Source organism: Coenobita brevimanus, chromosome 79 (genome assembly GCF_032717465.1).
Source record: "Coenobita brevimanus isolate Jiangsu-jjx chromosome 79, ASM3271746v2, whole genome shotgun sequence".
Classification (NCBI taxonomy): domain Eukaryota; kingdom Metazoa; phylum Arthropoda; class Malacostraca; order Decapoda; family Coenobitidae; genus Coenobita; species Coenobita brevimanus.
Genome location: NC_137032.1, coordinates 27946628 through 27960701, shown reverse-complemented (window position 1 = coordinate 27960701; position 14074 = coordinate 27946628).

Below are 14074 nucleotides of genomic sequence, written 5' to 3'. Positions count from 1 at the left end.
GGCTGTCCTTCTTGTTCTGCTGTTATATCCTTCATTGTTACATTGCTTTCCTATCGTGCTTCATCGTCTGATACTGGACTGTTCTGATACTTTCTCACTTCATTGTTTATCAAGCCCTAATATCAGAAATTTAGCCTGTCATGTTTCCTATTTGGCATCGGGTTTTGTTATACTCCGACGGCCTGTCTGATCTCATGTCTGTTATCCTGTTGCCTGTCTGTTATCTTACCTTTCGGCCCGTCTGTTCTCTTTCTCTGTTATCCTGGCTGTTATTCTGTCTGCTATCCTGCTCTGTTAAGTGTTTCTTATCGTGATCTGTTATCCTGTACTTTATCTCCTCTTTTGACATTTTCTGCTATCCTGTCTGTTACCCATTCTGTTATGCTGTTTTCCTGCTTATTTTTTGTCATGCCTAGTTATCCTGCTTTTTTTGTTACCTTGACGCTTTTCTTGTCTGTTATCCTCTCGCTTATCCTAATGTTACCTGGTCTGTTATCCTGCTTGCGATGCTGCTCTGTTATGCTGTCTTAACCTGTCTGTTATTCTGTCACCTATTCCTCCCTTCACCCTGCTCTTACTATTTCTTTGAGCCAGCTATGATACCGTGCTATCTATCATGGTCTATTATGTTCACTGTCATCTTGTCCTGTTGTGTGTCTGTTATAGCGCTCTATTGCCCGCCTGTTACTGTATTGTTATTCTTTCGGTTACTCTATTATTCACCTCTGTTATCTAATCCTGTTACCCCGTCTGTTATCATATTCTCATCCTTTCCTGTTGTTTGTTATTCAGCAACCTATGCTCTATAATATCATATGGTTTTTCATCTGTAAGCACTTTCTGTGTTGATAATGCATCGTTGTTCCTGCTTGGTTTCCCCTCAGTTACTGTGTTGCGTTTTTGCAGAGTTGAGGTTTGCTGAAGGGGTTCTGGTGAAAGGAGAGGAACATGCATTGGAAAGACTATACCTTGCTTATCTTAACTTGGGCCAGACTTTTGTCCTTTTGCAGCTTATTCCATGTAGTTCGGTGGCAGCAAAAGACAATGGTACGGCCTTACACCCTTTTCACAACACTTCATGGTGACTACTTTCATATTCTACTGTAGTGTTAATCTGTTGTTGTCAGGACTCTTCAATATCATAATACAATACATGATAGCTACTAACATACTTATGTAGTCTAGAGGTTAAGTGAAAGGCATATGCTAGAAGCCGAAGGAAATGTGTTAGCAAAATTTTTTCTCAAGAATGCCAGACAGCAAGGTGTGACCGGAAAGCTGCCATACATACATACACACACACACACACACACACACACACACACACACACACACACACACACACACACACACACACACACACACACAGGCTTCTAGAACATTCGACAACAATGTAGCCCATGTGATGGAAGTTCTCATATACGGAGGGAAAGAGGAGAGGAAGTCGGAAGGAGTTAGGAGGCTGGAGGAGAAAGAAGAAAAAAGGAATTAGGAGAGAGAGGGGGAATGGGGTGTTGTCTCGAGGGAGAAGCACGGTGGTGTTAAAAAGGGGTCAGGACCAAGAAGTTAACTTTGTGTAAATTTTGAGATATCCCACTGAAGAAAATAAAACTACAATCAACCCAAGACTCGTCTTTATCCTCTCCTGTCACCAACTGCAAGTGAACCGAGGTTATCTCCTACAAATTAAATCACTGCTTACTACCACTCAGGTATGACTACGATATAATCAGTTGCAAGTCTGATATACAATTTTGGTGACAGCAGTGATATAACAGCAGATGTATCAACAATTAAGAGAACACTGTTAGCTACTACAGAGAACTCAAACTGGGTAACAGCTGATGGGAAGATGTCACCACTGCATGTCGTAGACATCTTTGGTTATGTAGCTGGACTGTGTAAATTACCTGATAGGGTATTAAAGATAGCTAAAACAATACCCTACACCCCAGGAATGTGTCTGTTAGATTTTATGACCGAGGTAGAGATGAACTGTAGCAAAGCAGGGGTGAGTGAATCACAACCTAATACAACCAGAATGAGAGTTATAGACACAGTGGCAGCCACGAACACTTGTAGCAAAGAACAAAATTGATCGCGACCTGAAATCAGACAAACCAATCAACCCCAGGTGTTGAGACAACGTTCACAAACGCCAGGCCACAGACTGCCTCAACAGTTTGCACGTAGTCCAAGTAGAAATCGGGCCCAGGAAAAAATTAAAAATGGCAAGTCATCTCGAGGGTCATATTCAAGAGAGAGGTCCACTCCATGTTATTATTTTGCAAATCCTGGTCACACAAAAAATGACTGTTATATTAAGAATAAAGAGGACAAACAAAAGGCAAAAGGATATGATCCATCCTGTAGACACCACAGGTCCTCGGGACACTGGACCTCAGAATGCAAAACTATTAGAAAATTGGTTTCTATGTTTAAAGCGGGGGAAGGGCAAGCCACGACAAAAAATGACCAACCATAAATAAAACTAAAAATAAAGTGAACATAGGAGGTTTGATGGGAAATGAGTGTATCTTAGTACTCGCATCATTTGAAGATCAAATCATTTCATTATTCTTAGATACAGGGTCTCCAGTGAGTATAATAACAAGAAGATTAAGAGAGAATTTTGCTAACACATTTCCTTCAGCCTGTAGCATATGACTTGCACTTAACCTCTAGACTACATATGTATGTTAGTAGCTTTTATGTATTGTATTATGGTATTGTAGAGTCCTGACATCGCTCAGTCACGCCCTACTGGCGCACCTACGACAGCATGTAGCAATTAATTCTAGTCTATTAATACATAGTACCTATTATATTATTGTAGAGACATAACATATTGTAGTAATACATTGTATGTATAACAGAGTAAATACATTGTAGTAATATTTAATATAGACTATTGCATAACATATTATAGTAACACAGTGGCACAAATGTGGATGTACAAGTGATATACGCATATATTTATGCAATGGTAGTACTACTAGGACATTACATTACATACTGTATGGTGTTATGCCTATAATAATGCCTAATATTACACTTGTATGATGATAATGATAATACAGAATTGTACGATCATTGTAGTTACATTGTATGAACATAATGTTATTGTTTAATTGAAATAATATTGTAATTGTTACATAACTGTATTGTTACATAATTGTATTGTATTATGCATAATTGTACTGTATTTTATTTGTTACATTATTGTATTTAAAACTGAAGTAATATTGTAATTCTTACCTAATTGTAGCAATATTAGCATTTGTAGTTACATAATTGTAGTAACATAATTGCAACAATGCTATCGTTTGTAGTTACTACAGTTACTGCAGTTACCTACCATAATGCTGCAGTTACTGCAATATTACTACAGTTACTACAAACAATAACATTACTGCAATTATATTACAGTTGCTATAATTATGTAACTAATGTACAAACAATAGCATTGCTGCAATTATGTTACTACAATTATGTAACTACAAACACTAATATTGTTGCAATTAGGTAAGTTATGTAACAAATAAAATATTATTTTAATATACAATTATGTAACAATTACAATATTAGTTGAATTAAACAATACAATTATGTAGCAATTACAATATTAATTCAAAATACAATTATGTAACAATTACATTATTACATCAATTAAAGAATATAATTATGTTCATACAATGTTCCTACAATTCTGTATTACCAGAGTCATCATACAAGTTAAGTGAAATATTAGGCATTGCTACAGTATAGGCATAACACCATGCGTCATGTAATGGCCTAGCACTATTCCCATTGCATAAATATATGCATATATCTCTTGTACATACACATTTGTGCCACTGTATTACTACATGTTATACAATATTCTGTATTCAGTTTTACTACAATGTATTTACTCCATTATACATACAATGTATTACTACAATATATTATGTCTCTACAATATTATAATGAATACTATGTATTAATAGACTAAAATTAATCGCTACATGCTGTCGTAGGTTTGCCAGCAGGGCGTGCCCGAGCGATGTCAGGACTCTGCAATATCATAATACAATACATAATAGCTACTAACATACATATGTAGTCTAGAGGTTAAGTGAAAGTCATAAGCTAGAGGCCGAAGGAACTGTGTTAGCAAAATTCTCTCTCAGGAATGCCAGGCAGCAAGGTGTGACCGGAAAGCTACCATACACACATACACAGGCTTCTAGAACTTTCGACAACACTGTAGCCCATGTGACGGAAATTTTCACATACGGAAGGAAACAGGAGAAGTCAGAAGGAGTTAGGAGGCTGGAGGAGAAAGAAGCGAGAAGGAATTAAGACAGAGAGGGAGAAGGGGGTCAGGACTAGAGAGAGAAGCATGGTGGGGTTATAATGGGGTCAGGTTCACGAAGTTAACTTAGTGTAAATTTTGAAATATCCCCTTGAAAAAAATAAAACTACAATGAACCCCAGACTCATCTTTATCTTCTCCTGCCACTGACCACAAGTGAACTGAGGTTATTTCCTACATATTAAATCACTGTCTATTACCGCTCAGCTACGACTACGATATCATTAATTACAAGTCTGATATTGTTACACCTGTGCATTCAGAACAGAGGGATGGCAATTTTAGGCTAAGTTAGCATAAAGAGAGACTAGGAGGGATTATTGTAATAGTTAGGGACTATAAACTGTTCACTGGTGTTGAGAAGAGATGCATTCATGTGGTTGGACCGATATAGGTGGGTGTTTCCACGTCTCAGTTATATAAAGGTCCCCCAACTCACTCCTAGTCCCCCTCTAGGAAGATAGTAGTGGACAGTCAAAGAAGGGCAACCTCTGCCTGCAGTCCACTGGATTTAAATTTCTGATGAATCTGGGTCTGCAATTATTATTAGCGTTACCGTTTGCTTTAACCAGGGGAAATGAAATTTTTCCCCATGTTGAAAGCGAATTTTAAAAAGTTTCTAATAACAGAATACGGTCGTAGTCACCAAGAAATACTATGTAATGGATGCAGGTCCGTAGTATTGTCTTATTTTGACACTGAACTATGGAAAATAGCTTACAAATGGGCGACAGTGTCGGTCAAATTAAAGTTAACGAAATTTTTATATTTTTTTAAATCTTCTCTCCTCTCACTCTTCACCTCCGAAATTCCACATTTACAAACAGAGTATGCACTGAATATAATAAAGGTGCTTAAATATTTAATTATTTACCGGTCCTTTATTTTTTAGCATATGGACCTCTTATAACAGACATACTACTGGAATCAAGGTAAGTAAAAAAATTACAGTATCTGGAAATCGAGATATTACTGGAAATCCTAAGTGTCCCCTTCAGTGCAAAACTAAGGGAGTCGGGGGTGAGCTGTATATTTATTGGTTTGTTCCATGAGGGATGCATTGTATATCATGGTTTGTTTCATGAACGCTGTACTGTGCTGTATAGGCTATCCGTTAGTCTGTTCTATGGGGGTTGTGCTGTATATCTGTTCGTTTGTTTTGAAGGGGTTTTGCTGTATATGTTCATTTCTTTTTGGGGGGGTTGTGCTATATGTCTGTTGGTTTGATTTATGGGGGTGTGCTGTATATCTGTTTTTGCTCTATGCCTTTTTTCTGTATTTCCACTTGTTTGTTTTATAGGGCTGTGCTGCATATCTGTTGGTTTTGTATTATGGAGGTTTGTGCTGCATGTCTATTGGTTTGTTTTGTGGGGTTTGCTATATATATGTTGCTTTTTTATGGGGTGTGGTATATATCTATTAGTTTGTTTTATGGAGGGTTGTGCTGTATATCTCTGTTTTATGCATCCAGTCGAGGCCTGAGTTACAAAACCAGATCTGCGAGGCTCAACATTCTTAATGACCAAAAACAGACGGCACCACATTCCCTTTCATGTTACTCCCAGTAATAATAGTTCTCTGCTCAAATTTAAAAAAAGATGGCAGAAATACTGAATATACCTTTGAACGGTAACCTACCTCAAAATAATGTGATGCACCATAGTGGGCAGCCTTCATGAATTCGTTCACTACCAGGCGGGCTTTCCCAAACTGGATAAGATTGTCCATTAATAAAGCGAACACACACACACACACACACACACACACACACACACACACAAGTCATGACAAGTATATAAACAAGATGATAAAGTTGATGTACTCAAATGTGGATGGAATGGTATCTAAATTACTAGAGATGAATGATTATGTCAGAGAAAATGAACCACAAATAATCTGCCTAACTGAGACAAAATTAACACCAAGGATATCCAATGACATACTAAACTTAGAGGAATACAATATATGGAGAAGAGACAGAATTTAAAAAAAAGGAGGAGGAATTATAATATTAACTAAGAAAAATCTAAAAGTCAAGGAAATAAAACTAGATATACCATCACAAGTAGAACTGATTGCAGTAGAGATCGACACATCTGAAGGTAAAGTAATTGTAGCCAATTTGTACATGCCACCCAGATCAAACACATGGGAAAAGAGACGAATATGAGGACCTGGCAGAGAGCACAATTCAAAGTATAAGATCATTGCTCCATAAAATGGAAGAGAAATCGGAAAGAATTATACTAACTGGGGACTTCAATACAAATATAAATTGGAATACTCTAGATATAAATAGCCAAGAAAGCTGTTGGGACCAAAAGCTCCTGGATCTCGTACAAGAGTTTTTCTTAACGCAACATGTGAGGGAAACCACCAGAAAAAGAGGACTTGATGTACCTTCAGTGCTAGATCTAATATTTTCTAGGCAAGAAAATGATATTTACAGTTTAATATATCACCCTCCACTCGGTAAAAGCGATCATGCAGTACTAAATTATAGCTTCACGATAGCATATGACATAGTAAACAGCAATGACAGTTACAAAAAGAGCCTAAACTATAAAAAGGGAAATTATCAACACCTAAAGAAGTATTTCTTAGAAGTTGATTGGGAAAATGAGCTTAGAGGACAAGATTTAAATGCTGTATATAAAAATTTTTGTGAATTTTATGAACTAGGAGTCCAGAAGTACATCCCACAGCACAAAGAAGCAGATAAGAAAATACAGAAATGGTTCAATACAGAATGTAAAAAATCAAAAGAAAGAAGAGATTTGTTGTGGAATAGATACAGAAGACACAATAGTGAAAGGGCGTATAATAATTACAAACAGGCAAGAAACGACTATACAAGAATAAGGAGGGAAGCCCAAAAACAGTTTGAGGAGGATATAATAAATAAAAGTAGTGATCAACCAAAGCTGTTTTACAGCTATATCAGAAGCAAAACCAAAGTAAAAGATATAATACAATCCATTACGGACGAGGGAATCACTTATACACAAGAGAAAGATATTTGTGAAGCACAAAATAAGAATTTCCAATTAGTTTTTACAGAAGAAAAAAATTTTGAGAGGGACTATGTGGAACACGCATGTCCACACATACTACCAGATATACAAATAGCAGAAAAAGAAATACAGGAGGAGTTAAGTAGATTAGACAGAGGAAAAGCAAGTGGTCCTGATGAAATTTCATGTTGGGTATTACAAGAATGTGCAAAGGAGTTAAGTAAACCATTATTTTTAATTTTCAAGAAATCCTTGAGTCATGGAAAACTACCTGATATTTGGAAAAAAGCAAATATTGTCCCCTTATTCAAGAAAGGAAATAGACAAAATCCTCTCAACTACCGACCAGTATCACTGACCAGTGTTGTAAGCAAGGTATTAGAAAAACTTATAAGAAAAGCTTGGGTAAATCATCTAGAAGAACACAGTATGATAACAGAAAGACAGTTTGGTTTCAGAAAAGGAAAATCATGTGTTATTAATCTGTTGAGCTACTATGACAGAGTAACAAACACAGTACAGGAAAGGGGAGGATGGGTGGACAGTATCTATTTTGACTTCAAGAAAGCTTTTGACACAGTACCACACCAAAGACTTTTATGGAAACTGTACCATCAAGGAGGAACTCGAGGCAAACTGTTTTGTTGGATGCAAAATTTTCTCATAAAAAGAGAGATGAGGACAGTACTAAGAGGAAACTACTCATCATGGAAAGAAGTAACTAGTGGAGTACCACAGGGTTCAGTGCTGGCACCAATCATGTTTTTAGTGTATATAAATGATATAAACAGTAACACTGGAAATGAGAGCTATCTGAATATGTTTGCAGATGATGCAAAAATACAAAGGAGAATTACTAGCACAGACTCTTGTAGGGAGCTACAAGAAGAATTAAATAAACTTCATGAATGGAGTAGTACATGGCAAATGGAATTCAATGTGGACAAGTGTCATGTAATCAAGTTTGGTAAAAGTGGAAAAAGACATGATTGGGATTATAAGTTAGGAAACAAAACCCTATACACATCAGAAAGAGAGAAAGACCTAGGTGTGATTATCAATAACAGACTATCTCCAGCTGACCACATCAGCGAGAAGGTATGGAACATTTTTTTTTTTTTTTTTTTTTTTTTTTTAATCCGACTCTGGGCATAGGCTTCACAGCCTGCCATCAAGGCCCAGCAGTCCTCCTACACACCATACACCTCTACAAATATGAGAATAGCATTCACATACGTAAATGAAGACATGCTAAGAAGGCTAATAACATCATTCATTAGACCAACCCTGGAATATGCATCAGTAGTCTGGAGTCCTCATCTCAAAAAGCATATAGACAAGATTGAAAAAGTTCAAAGGGCCGCTACAAGATGGATACCAAGCTTAAGGGACCTAAGCTACGAAGAAAGACTAAATAAACTGAATCTACCAACACTACAGGAGAGAAGGAAAAGAGGTGACATGATAATGCTATAAAAGTGCATATCAGGAAAGGAGAAAATAGACATAAATGATTACTTAACATATGGAGAAGCATCAGCAAGAGGACACTGCAAAAAACTGCATAAGAAGAGAGGTGATAAAGACGTAAGGAAATTCAGTTTCCCAAACAGAGCAATTGATCAATGGAATGCACTACCGAATGAAATAGTGTGTGCCAAAACAATTCACAAATTTAAGGATATGTACGATAAATATGGGTTAAGACACGGGACAGTACGAGCTTGACTCATTCCTGTAAAGATACAATTAGGTAAGAACAATTAGGTAAGAACACACACACACACACACACACACACACACACACACACAGAAATGGACATTACACTGAAAGGGTAAGGAAAAAACAAGATATTTCCATATTGCCTGATGATCATATTTTCCTGGGATTAGGAAACTTTCCAACAATTCTTCCTAAGCTGTTGTTTTGCTTTTTACATAATCATGCTAAAGAATATGCTAGTTACATGTTAATATCGACGGATTTTGTATAAATACTAAAAAGGAGAATATTATCGTGTCATATGCATAACTAAACTGGTTAAACAAAAAGTGCCACAACTCCTCCTAAGCTGAAGAGAATGCTGACTTCAGAGCTGCCTTGCTTGTTCCAGAGGGGAAATTAGCTGGGCGACATAACAAGACTTCCTTTCAACATCTGCCGTGCTTGGTTGAGTGTTGGTCAGCAGATAGCCCATCCCTCTCCCTGAACACAGACACACACACACACACACACACACACACACACACACACTCACCTAACTGTTTGGCCGACAGTATATATGCTTTGGTCCCACAACACGAAAGGGCAAAACAAACTTTTTTTTTTTTTGGAGGGGACAGGGGACAGGGGAGGCGGCGGAAAAATAGTTACTAATTAAAATCTTACGTGCTATCGGAGAGGGACAGATAGAGATCGATAGATCTATAAATAGATATATACATAGGGAGTAGGTAGAGAGAGAGAGAGAGAGAGAGAGAGAGAGAGAGAGAGAGAGAGAGGAGGGGGGGGGGTTAGTGAAAGAGTTAAAGCGGCTGAAAAAATAACAGCAGTAACTATGTTAACCCAGTGCACTGAACGCTTCCCAGTCCAAAGTTAATCGGTTTAAAATGTGAAACCATATTTGTTGATTTTTAAAAATATGAATTCGGTCTCAATTTGGTTACTACTTAAGCCACTGTTATCACTGCTGAAGTGCAACTTACCCTTTATATATATATATATATATATATATATATATATATATATATATATATATATATATATATATATATATATATATATATATAATACAAGTATCTGAAAACAACGATGTATTGAGGAGAACGATGTAAGTGCTGACACAAATAACATTCACACAACTACGGCAGCTCTTCACGCACAATAATGCATCCCATTTTAATGCAGCACATTCACTCGATTATTGCAACATAATTTTCACAACACTGACACTCCTATTCATACAATCTTCGGGAACGAAAGGTTGGAATTGACAACTAAGTATGGAAGCATCCGTAGGAGTACCTCTGTCTCGCACTGTGTGTGTGTGTGTGTGTGTGTGTGTGTGTGTGTATTTCGGAAAAGAAGAGCCTCCCTCCCATAAAATAAAGAAGATTTTTCGAAGCCTTATATTTGGGTCCTGACGCTCTCACATCCACCCAGAAGTTTTGTACATGTTTTTCAGTTCATCCACTACGGGCAACAACAACAAGAAAAACAACAAATACTCACCTACCCTGATATGCAGTAACATATATCGTGTTACTTCTGATCTGTTCCATTGTCAATGCAATGTAAGCTGTTCATGCATAAATATAACCTGTCCGTTACACTGACTTTCAGGTATTTTAACCATGTAGTTCAATCACGAGTAACACTAATACAGGCAGGAACGAGGTGTTTGACAGCAAAAAATCGTCGATCACTGATTCGACAGGGGGATGGACGGGTGGGGTAGGGGGGAGCATGATTCCATTTGTGCCTGACTACGTGACGGGAACTGGCCGAGTGTATTGAACAGGAGCGGGATGAGAGATGGGGTGGTGGGGGGTAGGGACGAGATCAAGGGCGTGTTCGGAGGAAGAAAGCCTGAATTATGACGAAAGGAGAATGGATAAGTACATGTAGGGAGAAAGGTTTATTAGTGTTCCACCGCGTTTGCTGCACACGTTGGTCATTTCCTCCCTTTTCTTCAGTAAAGTGCTTTACAGTATATATAAAATGGCGTAATGTGTGGGCAGCAGAGTCTCCCAAGCTTCTTTTCGCTTAAGAATATTGGCCAGCAAAAGCAGTAGAGGAAATAAAGTATTAGGAGAACATGTGTACAGGGACTCCAGTACAGTCACCAAAATAACTGATAACCCGATTCCTAGTACCCTTCCCTCAGAAAGAGGTATCTGGCAACTGTCAAGCCGCAGGTATATATCCTTATTACACACCAGGGAGAACAGCATTTAGGTGAAAAACATAGCAAAGCATTATTTAGTGCTATTACCGTGTATATCTAGCACTACGTGAGAGAAAACAAGCAGAGACTATCGTCATAGACCTGCGGCAGAACAATGCATCAGTTGTTGCAACTGCAGCCTTTCAGATCAACTAAAAACTGCAAGCTCAGAAACTTTGTTGTTCCTAAGAAAATCGCAAAAATGTCTTCTCGTAGCCGGAATTGAAAATCGAATAATAGTCAGCTGAAGCGTCAGCTGATGCAGCAGCTGACATGTTAAATCAACAAAAGAAATCATGCAGAACAACTTTGCTTTTCATAAGAAAATAGCTCAGAGCTCTCTCCAAGAGCAGATATTCGAACTTTCCTTAACCCGCGCCGTCCCGAGGACGTACTTCCACGTCCTCACGTTTTGTCACAGCTAATCCCGAGGACGTACTTCAACGTCCTGCAATTGCAAGGTTCATAATTTCCACAATTTTCAATTTTCGCGAGTCATTTTTGGTACGTATACACGGGACACCTGCCTCAACAAGATGCCAGGCAGAGACAATGCCTTACCCAGCATGACCTCCTCCCCCCCCTTGCATGCCCTTTTCTCAGCAATTCACCTGTTATCAGTGACCTGGCCAGTATAGCCATGTCATGCCACGGTACGAAATTCAGGGCCAGAGTGATTCCCCAATCAATGACAATGTGGAGGACAAACTTTACATAGCATTAGAGAAAGAAACAGTTAGAAATGATGATCAGGTAATGTGGCAAAAAAAGGTCAGGTATTAGTGAGTGAAACAATGCTTATAATGCCTATATTACTGCTTGAAAACCAATATACTCTTGTACTACATATAAATTCGTAACAGTAAATAAATAAATACCGTTTATGAATGGTGTGAAATAGTTATCCTCCCATAGAACTCGTTTTCTTTGGTGCCAGCCTGATAGAAAACCCAGTAAGGTAAGGAGGCTCTCCTACCTGTAATGAGTATTTTAAACCTCAGGTGAGCGATTTCTCTATGAATTTTCGATGTTTCTCACCAAAAGCGAAAGTTTAAGCAAAAAAAAAAAAGGTCGAAAATTGCCCGGGATTGGGGGGTACCAGTGGTCGAAAAGTGGCCGGGACTGGGCGGGTTAAAGGAGTAACAAAAATAAAAATTGCTTAACAGTCAGCTGATGCTTCAACTTACACGACAGCTGACATGAAAAATAAATTCAAAATTTCAGGCTGAGCAACTTTGTGTTTCATAAGAAAATATCTGAGAGCTCTCCAAGAGGAGATATTTGAACTTTGTTTGGAGAAAAAAATATATATCCCCAGGTCTACCACAATGACCTGTTGGCTTCGCCACAAGTAAAAAAAAGTTGAGGCGTAGCCCTATGAATGTGAAACGCACAGCCAATCGCTCATCGGTTTCAGGGCTAAAATGCAAAGAAACTCTCCTGATCCTTGTTTTACATCCTAAACCAACATTACTGAGAATTTAATGTCAAATAATATAAAATGTATACACACTTAAAAGTACTGTCCTAATCATGAGTGTCCTCAGATCTCACAAATAAATATATAGAAAAGTATATTCTTATTCACGTTTAAATTTCTATGCGGGATGAAGTTCAGTGGGCACTGTAAGTAAACAGTGAAGATATAAATGGCAAAAATTAGTCTGACTTTAGTGAAAAAGTGATATTCCTGGAGAACAGCTATACCCTTTTATCTTAGTTTGACTTAGAATATCGTATTTTGAAATTATTTCACATAGTTTAATGGAAGTAAAAGAAAATACTACCACTCCACAGTTATTTTTAAGGTACAGCTGTCTGCCTAGCATCGTACTTTAGGGTTCATCTTTATTTACAACTCGTCACTCAAGATGGAGTGATGGCATTTTACTATTCAGTCAGACTGCAAAGGGAAGTCATATTGGTCCCTTTCGCAAAAGGATTTTTTGACGTGCTACATTTGCCACACACTCTAGAAATACATGCAGTTAAATGAAACCGTTCACATGAGGCTTGGGTGACAAAACTTTTTACGCCGTGACAGCAGCCAACACAACATGCCCAGCCAGCAAGGCCGCCTCGCGACAGGCGTGCTCAGTGGCGGCGCATGACAGTTGTTTCATCTCTCGGATGACCATGGTTACAACAAGTCTTTAATCGGTATGTATTATATTCAAATCAGTTTATCTTTATTTTTCATAACTGTATAACGAAAATGCAACAATATATATATATATATATATATATATATATATATATATATATATATATATATATGGAGCCTCTGTGGTACAGTAGTAAAGTGTGCGTCTTCGTACACTGAAGAGCCAGGGTAATAAACTTTGGGAGCGTTCTTCTGCCCACGTACTGCATTGGTGGACACAATGGGTGCTGTGGTTGAACCAGTGTCTCATACTATAATATATGCTTGCACCCAGTTGGCTTACGTGGGCCGCTTACACTTGGTTCACAGACTACATACACATCCAAAACCACTCCAACACTACAGTTAAACTTACAAACACTCCTTACCCTACATACAATCTCTACTAGACAGCCTACGCCACTTGGTAGAGATACTGTATATTGGCTGTATCGTCCCCACTTCGGTAGGGATAGGCCGGTCCTGAAGTGGACACTGAAACGGCTGATGATATATATATATATATATATATATATATATATATATATATATATATATATATATATATATATATATATATATATCAAATAATATTTATGTGCAGTTTAGTAGA